General features: G+C 39.6%; 1 long non-coding RNA gene across 1 annotated transcript in view; it reads right to left on the bottom strand.

Annotated features, from left to right (window-relative positions):
* LOC149623484 (uncharacterized) overlaps nucleotides 1–11,239 on the bottom strand; it is a 57,965-nt gene extending 46,726 nt beyond the window's left edge. Inside the window, exons 1-2 of the long non-coding RNA XR_016374738.1 lie at nucleotides 11,090–11,239; nucleotides 4,234–4,938 (exon numbers count right to left, since the gene is read on the bottom strand). This is a non-coding gene — a long non-coding RNA (uncharacterized LOC149623484). The remainder of the gene's footprint in view (nucleotides 1–4,233; nucleotides 4,939–11,089) is intronic.
* Nucleotides 11,240–13,769: the final 2,530 nt, after the last annotated feature.

Here is a 13,769-nt window from a genome sequence, read left to right as displayed (position 1 = left end):
ACATTAGGAAGCTAACCCTGAATGTTGGCTTTTTCATTGAACACCGGCGTACTGCGGGTGAAACATTTCTACAGGGGCTATGGCAAAATACGCTGTGTCATCCATCCTCTACAAGATGTATGCCCTCCTGCTGAAAAACCGGCTAAGCCCTTTCCTTGAAACTGGCCACCTCTTGGAGGAAGCCCAGGGCGGTTTTCGCCCCGACCGTCGCCTTGCCGACAGCCTTTTCGTCGTCACACAGTTAGTAGATCTGGCCCAACGGGCAGGTACTCCGCTCGAGGTCGTCTTTCTCGACATCCAAAAGGCGTACGATAGCGTGGACAGAACGCGTCTGTGGGCGACTCTCGCTACGAAAGGCATTCCGGCCGCGTTTATAGAGGAGATCCGGCGCCTATACACGGGGTCGCCGTATGAGTATACGCTGCATGGCTGCACCACCGCGCCCATCCCCAGTCTCGTTGGCCTTCGTCAGGGCTGCCCCCTCTCGCCTCTTCTGTTCCTGGTATACATTGATCGGTTGGTGGCTAGTCTTATCCATCTCAAATGTGGCGCAACGTTACCGGCTGTGGGGAACGGGGAGGCGATTATCATCTCCTGCGTCCTGTACGCTGATGATATCGTTCTCTTCGCGAACTCCCCCCGCGACATGCAAGCCCTCCTGGACGCCTGCAGTTCCTTTGCCTTGGAGACAGGCCTTCGGTTTAGCCGTGAAAAGTCTAACTCTATGGCTTTCTGTCGACTAGTCCAGCACCCCGGCTACGTTCTTCAAGGCTTCCGGGTCCCAGAGGTGGACGAATACGCTTATCTGGGGGTAGTGCTAACCAATGTCGGCAACTACCTGTCCAAGGCCGCCAACGTGCTCGCACAGAAGTGTAACCGCCTCCGCTGGTCCGTCCGCAACCTTGCGGAAGGGTCCTACAATAAATACTCCGTCGGTCGAACCTTATGGAAATCCGTTGCAGTCCCGGCCCTCACTCATGGAAATGAGGTACTTTGCTACCCCAAATCGGTGTGTGATACCTTGGAGCGTACCCAATCGATGGTTGGCAAAACGGCACTACACGCGGGTTCGATGGCGGCTTACGCGGCAATCCAAGGGGAAATGGGCTGGAGCTCCATGGAGGCCAGAGAAGCTCGTTCCAAACTCAGGTACCTCGGCCGCCTAAAGTTCCTCCCCCAGGACAGATTGGCCAAACAAGTGTACGAGTCCATTCGTGCTAACGGTCTAGAGACCGCATGGACTTTCCGCGTCGCGGCGTTGGATAGAAAATATGGGGTCGGCACCGCTAGGGGTGAAGCAACATCCTATGCTACCTGGGCCAGCCAAGTCGACGGGGAAACAACCGAGCACGCTGAACGGACGTGGCGCTCCGCAATCTCCGCCAAGCAAAGCCTACGGCACTACGGGGCTAAAGCGCTTCCCTCCGTGGAGGCCTGCTATGATGGCTCTCACGGAGGAGGCCTCCTTTTCCAGGCACGGACGGGGTCCCTGCTTACGGGTGTCCGCCGCGCCGACTTCGGCGATTACCAGCGCACCTGTCGCCTCTGTGGTCTCCAGGACGAAGATGTCTTTCACGTCTTGATGGCGTGTCCAGAGACATGTGCCTCCCCCGCGACTTCCGATTGGCGACATGTCAATCGTGGTAGCCCGTTGGAAGTCGTCCTAGGTCTGGAGGGCTCCGTGTGGGACCACGACGCCGTTCGGGCCATCCTCACGACCTGGTGGACCAAAAATGAAGCCTGGCGACGCGCCCACCCTGACTCGTCCATACCACATTATCTGGACCGATAGGTCTCAAGACTTCCGTCCCCCGCTGCCACCACAAACATTTGCGCATTTTGTTGGACTTATTAACTTCTGCTGCGCTCCCCCAATTGTAGGGAGCCGCCCTGTTTCAAAAGGGCGTACCATTGTACGGCGAACAATTAAACCTGTAAACCTGTAAACCTATAAAGAAAAGCCTAAATGTAGGCTTTCCTTTTGAACTCAATTAAAAATAAAATTAGAATATTTTAAAGTCGCTTCTAAAATAAATTTCAGAGTTAAAAGAAAAAAAAGACCCCGTTAGCTCTGAGATAAGGTTAATCGCGCCACTAGCGCTAATTTTTAAAATACTGTTAAGAATTTTCTGACATTTAATTAATACGAGGTTCTCTCGCTTCCTCTTAGACGATTTTTAAATGTAGCCATTAAGGAAAATTGAGTCAAGAAACGGGCAAGAGAGGAGGGGGGCGTTAAAAAGGGGGTTAGAAATTAAGGCGGGGCCCGAGTTAAGATACCTAGGTAATTTCGGGAAGACGGAGAAGCTCGGGAGCGAGCTATAAAAAGAAAATTTTTGGGGAAGAGACTACTTAGCTAGACGGTAAACAACGTTAAATCACAGTTAACGTTAGCCCAAATGTGTCTTAAGGGGTTCCGAGCGTCGGATCTCTCTCTCTGGCGCGCGAAGCATTATGAGAAGACTATTTTCTCGCACTCTTTCCCGCCTTTAAATGGGGGGAGGTTAGTCGGGGAAAGGGCGGGAAAAGCGCCGAGGGCGCCATTACTAGTTGACATTTAACAAAGCGAATAGGGGTTAACCAAAGTAGCTCCGTCGCCATTAATATATGCTAGCTGGAAATTGATAATAATGAGAATGTCCTAGGCTTAGTCGCTACTGAAGCCACCGCGCGTTTCTGCCAAGTATAAAATCCTCTTCTCTCCCCCCTCCTTCTTATCTAAAGGATCCAACGCGTAGCTAAGGCCTAAGAAAAGGTAGGGGTAGCTGAGTTATAAACATTCCGATTGGACCCGGGAGACCACGTGACGACTCCGATGTAGGGAAGAGAGTCGCTGTAATAGTATTGTTGCTTGAGAGTAAAAATGGGATATCTTTCATTATGATCATTTCCTCAAACAATCGAGCAAATTAGGGATTTTTGGCCACTCATTTACAATTGATTTTGATATCAAAGATATTTTTAGTTAATCCCAGATATTTTCGGAGTATAATAAGATTTCAAGGTTTTTTCTCTTAACTGTCCTGATTTTTCAATGGTTTCCTTAATTGTCCTGATAACAATTGTTTAATTACTTTCCCTCATAGCACAATATTTACTTTTATTATCCTGATATATCAATGATTTTCCTATAATATTTTTGATTTCGCTGGAACTTATCGATAATTGTTTCCAGGTGACTAATTAGAGGTTTTTCCGGTCCCTTTAACCTGCTGTTTTTAACTTTGATGATTCTGGAGATTCTTCCTGATAACACTGATATTTCAAGTTTTAATCTGATAACTATGCAGAGATAATTACAAGTATTATTGCTGATTAATTACAGCAAACCCATACGTCCCTATCCACTTACACTCAAAGACTTAAACCGATTCCCAAAGAATTATTAAGATAAACCAGAGTTACTTCAATTTAACCCTCAAAACTTGAGATTTAGGTAGGCGGGAAGCTAGGTTTAAGGGTTCGTTGATTTATACGACAAAGTCAGCGCCTCCTATTGGCAACTATAAGCACCGTAGAGTCAGTTGTAACGGACGAATGTCGAGCACAGACAATACTGTATACAGTCCTACATAGCTTTGTAGAGCGACTAGAGGCCTAGCATAAAATAACATTAACTCCTGGACAATTCCCCCTCTTTCTCTCTCTCTCTCTCACTCTCTCACACTGTCTCTCTCTTTAGAGCTGATGTTCCAGTTTATGACCCAATCTTAACGGAATTTTACAAGGGAAAGGTGAGGGGGTAGAGGTGAAATATAAGAGCTTAATATTATTAGGTAACGGGGGACACATCTAACCGAAGGAATCACAGCTAAGGAGTATCATAGAAGAGAAGAGAAAAAAATTATATAAAGATGTGTCATGTTGGATATAAAGGGGTGTAAACGGTGTAAAATGACATTATTAACACCCATTTGCTTGCTTAAATATACACGTATTTTATATACATTGGGGTTATTAATTAAATAGTGGCGTTCCCTTAACCGGATATTTCTTAATTTATGGTGCATAAATGTTTAAGATGTTAAAGTTCATATTCAGTTGTGTACGGCGTTAATGGATGAAAGAAAAAACCGCCTCATAAAATATTTTTGGACGGCCTATTTTAGGTTGGTGAGTATCACGAGTATTTTAAATTAAAAAGGTGTAGCATTACACCTACACTTCCAATAACAGTGGCGGCGCCCGGATATGTGTTCATCATTAAATAACCAACTCTAAAATAATTTTTACCTTATTATTTAGACTTCAAAAGTTGAGGCGATGGTCCAAAACGGAGATGAATGTTTAACGGTCGTCCATACAAGGTTCCATGAGCGTGGGACTTGATTTGCAGATTAAGGGTAAAGGACTATGGGACGCAGCGCTCTGCCCTGAAAGTTTGTTAATGCGCGCGCTCCAAATATGCAGATTAGGGTAAGGGTCTATGGGATCTGAGAGGGTAAGGACTATGGGACGCAAAGCTATGGCCTGTAAGGGTAAGGACTATGGGACGCAAAGCTATGGCCTGTAAGGGTAAGGACTATAGGACGCAGCGCTTTGACTTGAAAGTTTGTTAATGCGCGCACAACATTTGGTACTCACTCAGATTTTTCGGTGTCCTGATGAACTCGTAGATATAACCGTAAATCGCGAAAAGTTCCATTTTAATCGTTGTAAACGCATGGTGTAAGTTCACGTAAAGTTCAAAGTAAATCGTTGTAAATGTATCGCGAAAGTTCACCAATCGCAAAAGTTCACACAACCCGATTTCACAACTACGCGTTCGGAAACCATCGTGACGTCATTATTTACACGGTCTGTACGTTGATTTGGTTCCCGCGATCCTCCGTGCAGCTAGTCGTGCACTAGACCGCCATAAACTTGATCCCTCGCCGATGGCCAAACGTGGCCCTTCGAAGAAATTTCCATCATGACGTCACTCAGTAAAATAAAGACCTGAAATTAAAATTAATTCGACATTATTTCGGCTGAAGACTAGAAAAATAACTTCAATAGGCGTAAAATTGAACATTAAGCAATCACAACTATAATTAAAAATTAGGTTTCATAACTAATCATATTATCCCTGGCGAGGATATAAATATATTTTTAATATTCATAACGGATAATAACTAACTTCATCTAACCTTTCCTATGGTGTGAACTAGACTTTGTAAGTGAATGAGCTGGTTTGAGTATCGCGGCCAATACAATCCCTAAATATGGAAGCCGTATACGCCATTAGCGCCAAAGCTAAGAGGATTACTAGTAAAAGCCCCGCGATTTTTCCAGTTTATAGAAAGAAATGGGGATGAAACCCCCATGATTTTTTGCGTCATCCTCCGATTTACTTCCGGAGGTAAATACTGAAGGCTAGTGGGAAGTGTTAGCGGAGGACTGTTACACAATTTAGGAAGTATACATTAGAATGAATTTATTTAATTACCTAATGAATATTGAAAAAAATATCTATTGAAAAACGGGTCCATGATCCTTCATGGTTTAATTCACTTTAAATTACTATGATCACCGTGAGGAAGAAGTAGAAACATTTGTTCTCGTAACGTGGAATAAGCAAAATATCCTATCAAGAAGGGATATCTAGTTTACTATAGGGAGAAGCTATAAGATGCCTAAGTATTCGCGCGCCATAGTGCCAATCCCCCTTTCAAAATACAAGGGGGGACTTAAAAGGAGGCCTGGCTATTTCGCCTCTCCGCAGTCGGAAAATACGTAATTTTCGTCATTCGCGTCGCGCTGACGTGAGGTTTCAAGAACCAATGAGATGCTGGTTGTAATTTAGAGGCGGGGATTAACTCCGGACCTACGTTTGGACTGGAGATAAAGCTGGAAATGTCGCAAATTTATACCTTCTCCCTAATAAACTAGATATCACTTCTTGGTTCTAAAGCTTGGATATCCTAACAAGTTATGATTAGAATTTTTTTACGTAAGAAACTGAAAATAATGCTATGTCATAGTAAACTAGATATCGCTTCTTGATCCTACAGATATTCTTGGACAAATTAAAAACATTCATGGATAGTAAAACACTGCGTAAAGAGGGTGACACGAGATAGTAAGCTGTATATTGCCGTAGGGCACCAACTTTATTTCGTAAAAGTACCGATAAACAGAGTTGGAGAATTAATAGGACCTAGGCCTAGATAAGGTGATCTCTCTTTCCATGTTACACGGTCCTATTTCTTTTTAAACGCGACGTAAATTCGGATTTAAAAGATTTAAGGATATTGAAAAGAATGTTCTTCCACCCGGTATCAAAGCATCGTTGTTTATAAATAAGGATCTATTTTTATGGGCCAGTGAAAAAACATTTTCTCCTCGATAAATTCTTAAATACTCTTTAGTATTTAGGGTCCCTGTTCTCCAGGGTTGCAATTATTAACGGGGTATATAAAAACTCCCACCACTATAATGCTCCAAAAATAATAAAAGGAATATTATCTTTAGTTTTTAAAGTTTAAGACAAATCACCACGATACGTCAGTAAATATTCGTATAGAAAAATGAAAAAACTTTGATTTTGGTTTTTGATGTTAATCAATTTATTTGGGTTGAGTGAATCTTTTCAGGTTAAAATGAATTAAGCTACTTTAAAATAGACAAATTTAAATTAAATTAATTTTAAATGAGCATTGAATATTTTAAGTTTGGAAGGATTTTAGATTCCGAATTAATAGATGATATTTTTTCGTTTAAGGGGTAAATCACTGGTGAAATCCAATTGCCACATTTTATTTTACCATAGAACATTTTCGACTCAAAATCGCCCAAAGAACATCCCCTTTAATTTATGGCAGACTTAACAGAAGCACGCTGTATAATAATTATTTCTCAGAAATGCATTAAAACTAATGCATCGAAATTACTTTAATTTCCGCAGAAAGAAGCAACTCTACCGCAATTTTCCGCAGAAAAAATTCTAGAACTTAATTCTCCGATGTTATTTTCAATATATATTTCAAAGGAAGCAAAACTTCAGGTTAATTAATTCCAAGAAACGCGTATATTTTCCATTCTCAGTCGTAAGCCTCTTTTTTATATTCAACTTTTAATCAATTTAAATAATTGATTTCTTAATTCAAATCAGATTGAAGAGATTAGGAAACGAATCCCATACGGTCCAAAAAGACTAGTAAAATTTTCTAATTATATTATCTTATCGAAAATAAAAGGAATTTTCATTAAAAACGTGAATTAATTCGATTTTTACACGAATAATGACCGCATAAATTTAAATAACAATCAAAATGCATCTTGCTAAAGGGATTGTTGAGTTTTATTCCGACTAACGTGACGTTTTGATAGCGTTAAACCAGGGATAGATTTAATTTTAGAAGTAGTAATGGAGAACAAAGCAATGTGGGCGCGCGTCAAAGTCCCGGACCCCCTTCCACGGGACGGGGGAATAAAAGAAGAGGCGGGTCATAGCGACAGAGGTAAAAAGGAATTACGTATTTTTCGCCGTCCCCGTCACCAACGTCATCAAAACGTAGTTTAAGTGAGCCAATAAGATAATTTAAACTTTTCGTTACGTGTTGGAGGGAGGGGCTCTGGGCTATGAGTCGGAATGAAGCAAATACTAACCGTTCTCCATTCCTACTTCTAAAATTAAATCTATCCCTGCTTCAACTTAATAAAAGAGATAATTAAGAATAATAAATTAATTTTGATATTTGAAAATGTTCAGTCATTTATGGTCAGCTAAAAATTCATGGTAGAAATAATGAATTCTTAGAAATTTGGTTTTAAATCTTTAAACAGGTAAGTACCTATAAATAATATTTTCATTTGCGAATCTTCCAAGTACGTAAAACAACAATGTATTCTTTCTAAAACCTCATTAAGGGTTAGTCACATAAGGGAAGCAGCCAAAGGTAATATCCGATTTCTAAAAACCCCAAAAGCTAATTTTAAAATAGTAATTCGAAACTTCCATTAATTATAAAGGGACTTGTCCCAAGTATTATTATTTTTATTTTCAAAGAGGGCACGACCGAGCCAAAGCGAAGCTACCCCACCTGTGAGAAATGCTAGGGTGTCAGAAGCACCAACTACGAAAAGAATTTCATCACCTACCACTATGAATTATCTTCTGGCTGGTCAAGAGAAACATCATGCTCTTCAGCTTCTTTTAAAAAAGTGGAAGGACCGAAGTAGAGAGAGTTCTATAAGCGAAATTGAGTCGAGAATGTTCTATAAAATTTTGCTATAAGGGTCATCGTTATAATTGGAGTGTTTTAAGGATAACCCCTTAATTTTTAATTAAGCAAGAAACTGAATACAATTCTAATTTATTTTAGGGGTCATTTATTAGGGCAAAATTTCATAGAACAGTTTCCACTCAAAATCTCCACTGAACCACAGTACTTCGGTCCTACCACTCTCCCATTTTAGAACACCCTGTATTACAACTAATTAAAACTACTGGCGATTAACCGCGCTTTTACTTTATACATTGATCAATACAATTAACAATTACATCAACATTGGCACCACCTTCGCTTCAGCAACTCCCACGTCCGCGCCTATATTTCTAATTAAGTCTTTGTCGTATGTATATACATAGGCAACTTTTCGTATATCTAGACTTTTCATTTTCAAAAATTAATATTACCTTAGAGTACCTCATCACCCTGGCACCCTACCCACTAATTAAAGGGGATGAAATAAAATTCGGAGGAAAAATTTTTAAAAATAGAGAGAGAGAGGAATAATCTTGCTCTCCCAGCGAGTCTCTTCTATCATTTTTCCATATTAACCGTAAAAGCGTAAACGAAATGTAGTTAAAAGTTCTCTTTTCACTCGCTTTTAAGGCGCGGACGCCAATTTTGTTATTTTCCTAGGAGCTGTTTCCCTAAGTTACCTTTTATAAAACCTTTTAGACCCTTCCGGCGGGTCCGCATTTACAGCTTAATTGATATAGATACCGGTTGGTTTTATTAAGCCAAGTATAAGTTCGTCGCGGAATTATACCAATGTATATATCTTAGAGCAAAACTGTCCTAAGTTGAATTGCTTTTTTATTTTTTCTTAGTGTGTGTGTGTGTGTGTCTGGTTTAATGAACCACGTGTTTACGAAAAACAGGGCCATTTTTACCTTAAAATAGACTAAGGAAGATTTTTGCGCAAAATTTTTGATTGGAGATTTTAATTAATAAGTTAAATAAAGCCATTTAACGATCTAAATGACAAAATCAGCATGTACCTTACGTCATTTTAGCTCTGAGAGGAACCTACAACTGTACATCTCCTAGAATGATGGTGTTTTACAACGTTCTCTGCGAGGGTTAAACTACTGTACTAGTGAAAAACCGATCTACTTAATAAATGTATGCCTTAGTTAAATTTCATCCTAGATTTCACTGTTAATGTCATAAGAGAAACAAACACCGCCTTCTTGGGTTATTTTCCTCGCGTCAAAAAGCGCCGCAAGAGGCAGCGCGAGTTGGTCACGTGTAGTGAACGTGGGCTTTGTCTAATGTTGCCTCTTGGAGCGAGGAAAATACAAAGGATGGTACAAAGCAGTAGGAAAATAAATCTAAAATGACACGAGGAGTGACGTTTCCCTCGATTGGCAAGCTCTTTCTCCAATGAGGAGTGAGTGTCTCCCTAAGTTAGCTCTAGTCTTTTCTATCGCGTTAACTGCGGAAATGGCTTTTGGCGCGACGTTGATAGCGTTAATTACCAGTCGCTCTCTCTCTCCGAGTTGCTGCGGAGTTTTCTCTCTCTTTTATAAAAGGGTTTAGGGGTAATGCACCCACCTAACGATCCTTTACTTTCGTAAAAGATTTCAGTTGTTTTATCCCCTATAGTCGCCCACCCTGAGCTGACTCCCCCAAGGCCTAGGGAATAGACGTATAGGTCGCGCAAGGTGGGCGCACAGAGGCTTCAGTATGCACCATCTATCGCCTTTCCCCGTTTTAGTGACCAGAAATAAAAGACCAAAGGGGGTTCTCATCGTTCGATTTAATGGACCCTGGGACCTTTTACCCTCTAAGTCTACGCGGAAACGTCTCTATTCTGGCTCTATTAGTTCAACGGGAGTTGATAGGTGGAAGTATGGCCAATAACAAATACCCAGACGAGGGAATATCCCGTAATATGGGAATTCATGGCTTCCCCTCCTCCACCGATTGCAAAAATAATTTTGGATCATTTTCCCTTATTGTCATTTAAAATTTCACTCGATTTTCAAAATAAATTCGTTTAAGAATAAACAATTTTAAGCTCTATTTCAATCTTGAAGTGGAAGAAAAATAATTCCCATAGAAAAAAGGCCTTATTTGGTTGGAGTTTGCGGCTCTAAAGCGGAGTTTAGAAAGCTACGGATTTCTTAATACAAGCATTATTCTCGTTTTTTTATTTAAAAAGGGCCCCAGCACCGATCAAATCCCCAAACGGTGGAGAATAAAAGTTAAAATGGGAGACAATAAGCCTTCTAGAACCTAGTGCACTATCAGAAGGTCATAGCCTAACGTAAACACACACCCTTTATGGTTTACAATTGGTCTATTCTATATATATATATGAAATTAAACCTGGAATCAGAAAAATGGAGAATTCGATCTTTAGGGTATGGCCTTCTGATGACGTCTTTATTCCATGGCCGAGCATTATTTCGCTCTACAGGCCAAGAGGGATGATAGTAAATGCCTTAATCATTATAAGAAGCTTTGGTATAAGGGCGACGAGCTGAAAGAAAATTGCTTCGAGTTCCACCAGGACCTTTTTCCCATTATAACAGAGCGCGGAGAAAAGATAGAACTATAGAAGGAGAAAGAAGATTCCCCGAAATTGCTTTCCAAAGACCCAGAGCTCCTATCCCGGGGAATCGACTCAAAAAGAGGATGCTAGGGGTCCTCAACTAGAACGCGTTGCCAAAACGAACTAAGATCTTGACAAAAAAGAAAGAATCCGAGGGACACTATATACTATTTTGAGACAATTTCTCGTCAATAATCATTAATTTCTTCAGCTAAAATTTTTCGGATCCCTCCTAAACCTTAGCTGTTTATATTATATAGTAATGGTTAAGCTTAACTGTAACGCGGTGTAGTTGGATAATATGCTAAAATGTACGTACATTGCACCAACTCCAGCGTAGAGCTCCAAATTCACATAATATAGTATTGAGACAATGTTAGGAATTGGTCTATTTTTAGGCGGCGAAGTTCTGGACCGGCGCGGGCGGGGCAGCCAACCCCTCGTTAAGATTGAGGATTGACAAAGGCGAATTTGATGAATTTGGTTTCTTCCACTTGCTGAGAAAAATCTGTCCAATTATTAATAAAAAATTATCACAAATTATTGATACGATATTTATAATTAACAATTTCGCCAAAATACATGATGAAAATTCATTAAATCTTGTTAATTACCATTTATTTTAGCCATCCGTGAAGCGCGCTTTACTGCCTGTAGAGCGCCCTTCCGTAAAGCGCGCTGCCTGTAGTGTAGAGCGACTTCGACGACTTGAATCACGTGACGGCTTTTTGGCGGTTGCTAAAGTTGCGTTTTTCAAAATTTTGAAATTTTTCGCGAGACTGATGACGAATAATTTGTACCAACTGCTTGAAGACATATCTCAAAAATGGTCATATTTGGTTTTTTGTAACTTAAATTGGATTTCTATCATGAACTTATTGTAGATTGTAGAAAAAAATGTCTTAAACGTTAATTACACTTCCTATTTTTGCAGATAAACCGTATAATTTCTTAAAATATGGTGTAATAACCTGTCAATGTAAAGTAAATCTAATGGAGTATTTAAATAGGTGTGGATAATAGTACTTAATTAGAGGATGGTGCTCTGAACCATTTTAATCTTAATTACAGATTATTTGGGGTATATTTTAGGTTCAGTTTGGGTTTTTAATCTAAAACATTTATAAGCAATATGATTTTCTTAAACAAGACCTTATTGCTGATAATAGAGTGCTGTCAGAAGCGCCGGTGTGACGTCACCCATGCTGTTTTCCCATAAAGAAAAAACGGTAACTGTCATGGCCGCCCATTGCTTAAGGCAGACTCGTGACGTTTAACCTTGGATCTGACGTCACAACTGACAGCACTCTATTATGGTACTCTTCTTTCATAGTAGTTAGCCTTAACGTCGTCTGCTATATATTTAAATCTTGGCGGGAAGAAACGGTTTTTATTTGGAATTTTGTACTCTCAAGATCGCTCGAAATTGAGTTTAAATCTCAAGGAATTTATGGAAAGGGCCCTAACTGAGTAGGCCTAAAGTTAATAGTTGTCTGGAATGCTCTCTAGTGTAAAGAAAGCGTAGGGGGTCGAAAATCTCCGTTATAACGGGCACTAAGTCCACTTTTGCGTCCTATATAAAATGGGAAGGATTTGGAATATTGGGCAAAGCATCTAGGGACAGTCAAAATCCTCCTCGTGAAAAGACTATCTTTTCCGATAGAAAAAGTGGGCCAAGGAATGTGGGGTGGGCTCAGTCGAAACATAATAGAAATGGACCAAAAACCTCAACCTAACTTTCCTACCGCCTACCCCTTGATCCAACAAAAATGAAAAGGGGATTTTCACCATTTTCCCCTCAAACGGGGATTTTATTCCAGGCCCTTTTATATTTTAGTTGAATTTTATTGTCATTTGAAAAATCCTTTTAACTTAAATATGAAAAACGTCCGTTCGCTCAAAAATTATATAATAAAATGTCATTTGAAATAAAATTGCTTTTATAAAACTGTGACGCGTAGGAAGGACCCAAGGAAGCTCAACTTTCTTGAAACAGGCTTATTATTGTAAAAACGTTAATGACAAAAATTAAACGTAGTTTAATTAACCTTGTTATCAAATATAAGAAATTATATATATATATATATATATATATATATATATATATACTCGAATCGGTCCATTTATAGTTACTCCTAACTTCCTAAGCCTATCAAGAAAGGACAGAATTAAAATATGCATTACTTAGTATCTTTTGGTATAAGAAAGAAAAAACTACGGATATTAAATCTGAAAAGGAAATGAGAATTATGATCCAGAGTCTGAGAAAAAAATACCGGGACTACGCCCTCGATTTAGTTAAACATTTAAATGGTAGAAAAAAAGAACGACTCATAACATAAGTTGGGACAGTAATAACCCCGAAATGGAAAAGAAGATAATATAATCTCCCGCATTATTTCCGTTAGTATTATTATCATACTTTATTTCTCGGGCATTTTCTCCCATCCCATCCTTTCTCCGGAGAGGGAACGAGGCTTAGCGAAAAGGGGATAGAAAAAAAAATATCCCATTTCCAGAAAAACTGAATAATTTGGAGAGTTATAATTCAATTCTCTGAAGTCTAATATGTATTTTTCCCTTCTACAAAATATTAAAAGGGGAAAACTTCATATCCTGGAAACTTGCTTTACTTTTTTTTATTTTATTTTATTACGGTAGTAGTTTTTTGAATAAAAGCTAAGAAAGATATCAAAAATGTACACGCATAATATAATGCATTTCAGTTTCTCCTCCAACTTATATTTCGATACATAGTCTTTGAGCGTCTTGGTGGCTTCAAAATTCCCATTGAAATCCGTTTTGAAATTTTAGAGCAAGGCAGACGTTTAAAGGCTATATAGTAGAGGAATATTCTTCAATACATTTTCTCAAATATTGGAGTTAGTTTATATAGGTTAACAGGGGTGTATCATAAAGTATATAGTATTCCATACTCTTCAAGTATTTCTATACCTCAATAATACTAGTATTTGGCCGGGGAAACATATTATATATCT

This window comes from Phalangium opilio, unplaced genomic scaffold (genome assembly GCF_054372755.1).
Source record: "Phalangium opilio isolate 3A_F unplaced genomic scaffold, DU_Popi_V2 ptg000113l_1, whole genome shotgun sequence".
NCBI classification, from domain to species: Eukaryota; Metazoa; Arthropoda; class Arachnida; order Opiliones; family Phalangiidae; genus Phalangium; species Phalangium opilio.
Note: the sequence above shows the minus strand (reverse complement) of the source record. Positions and strands in the feature narration are given on the sequence as shown.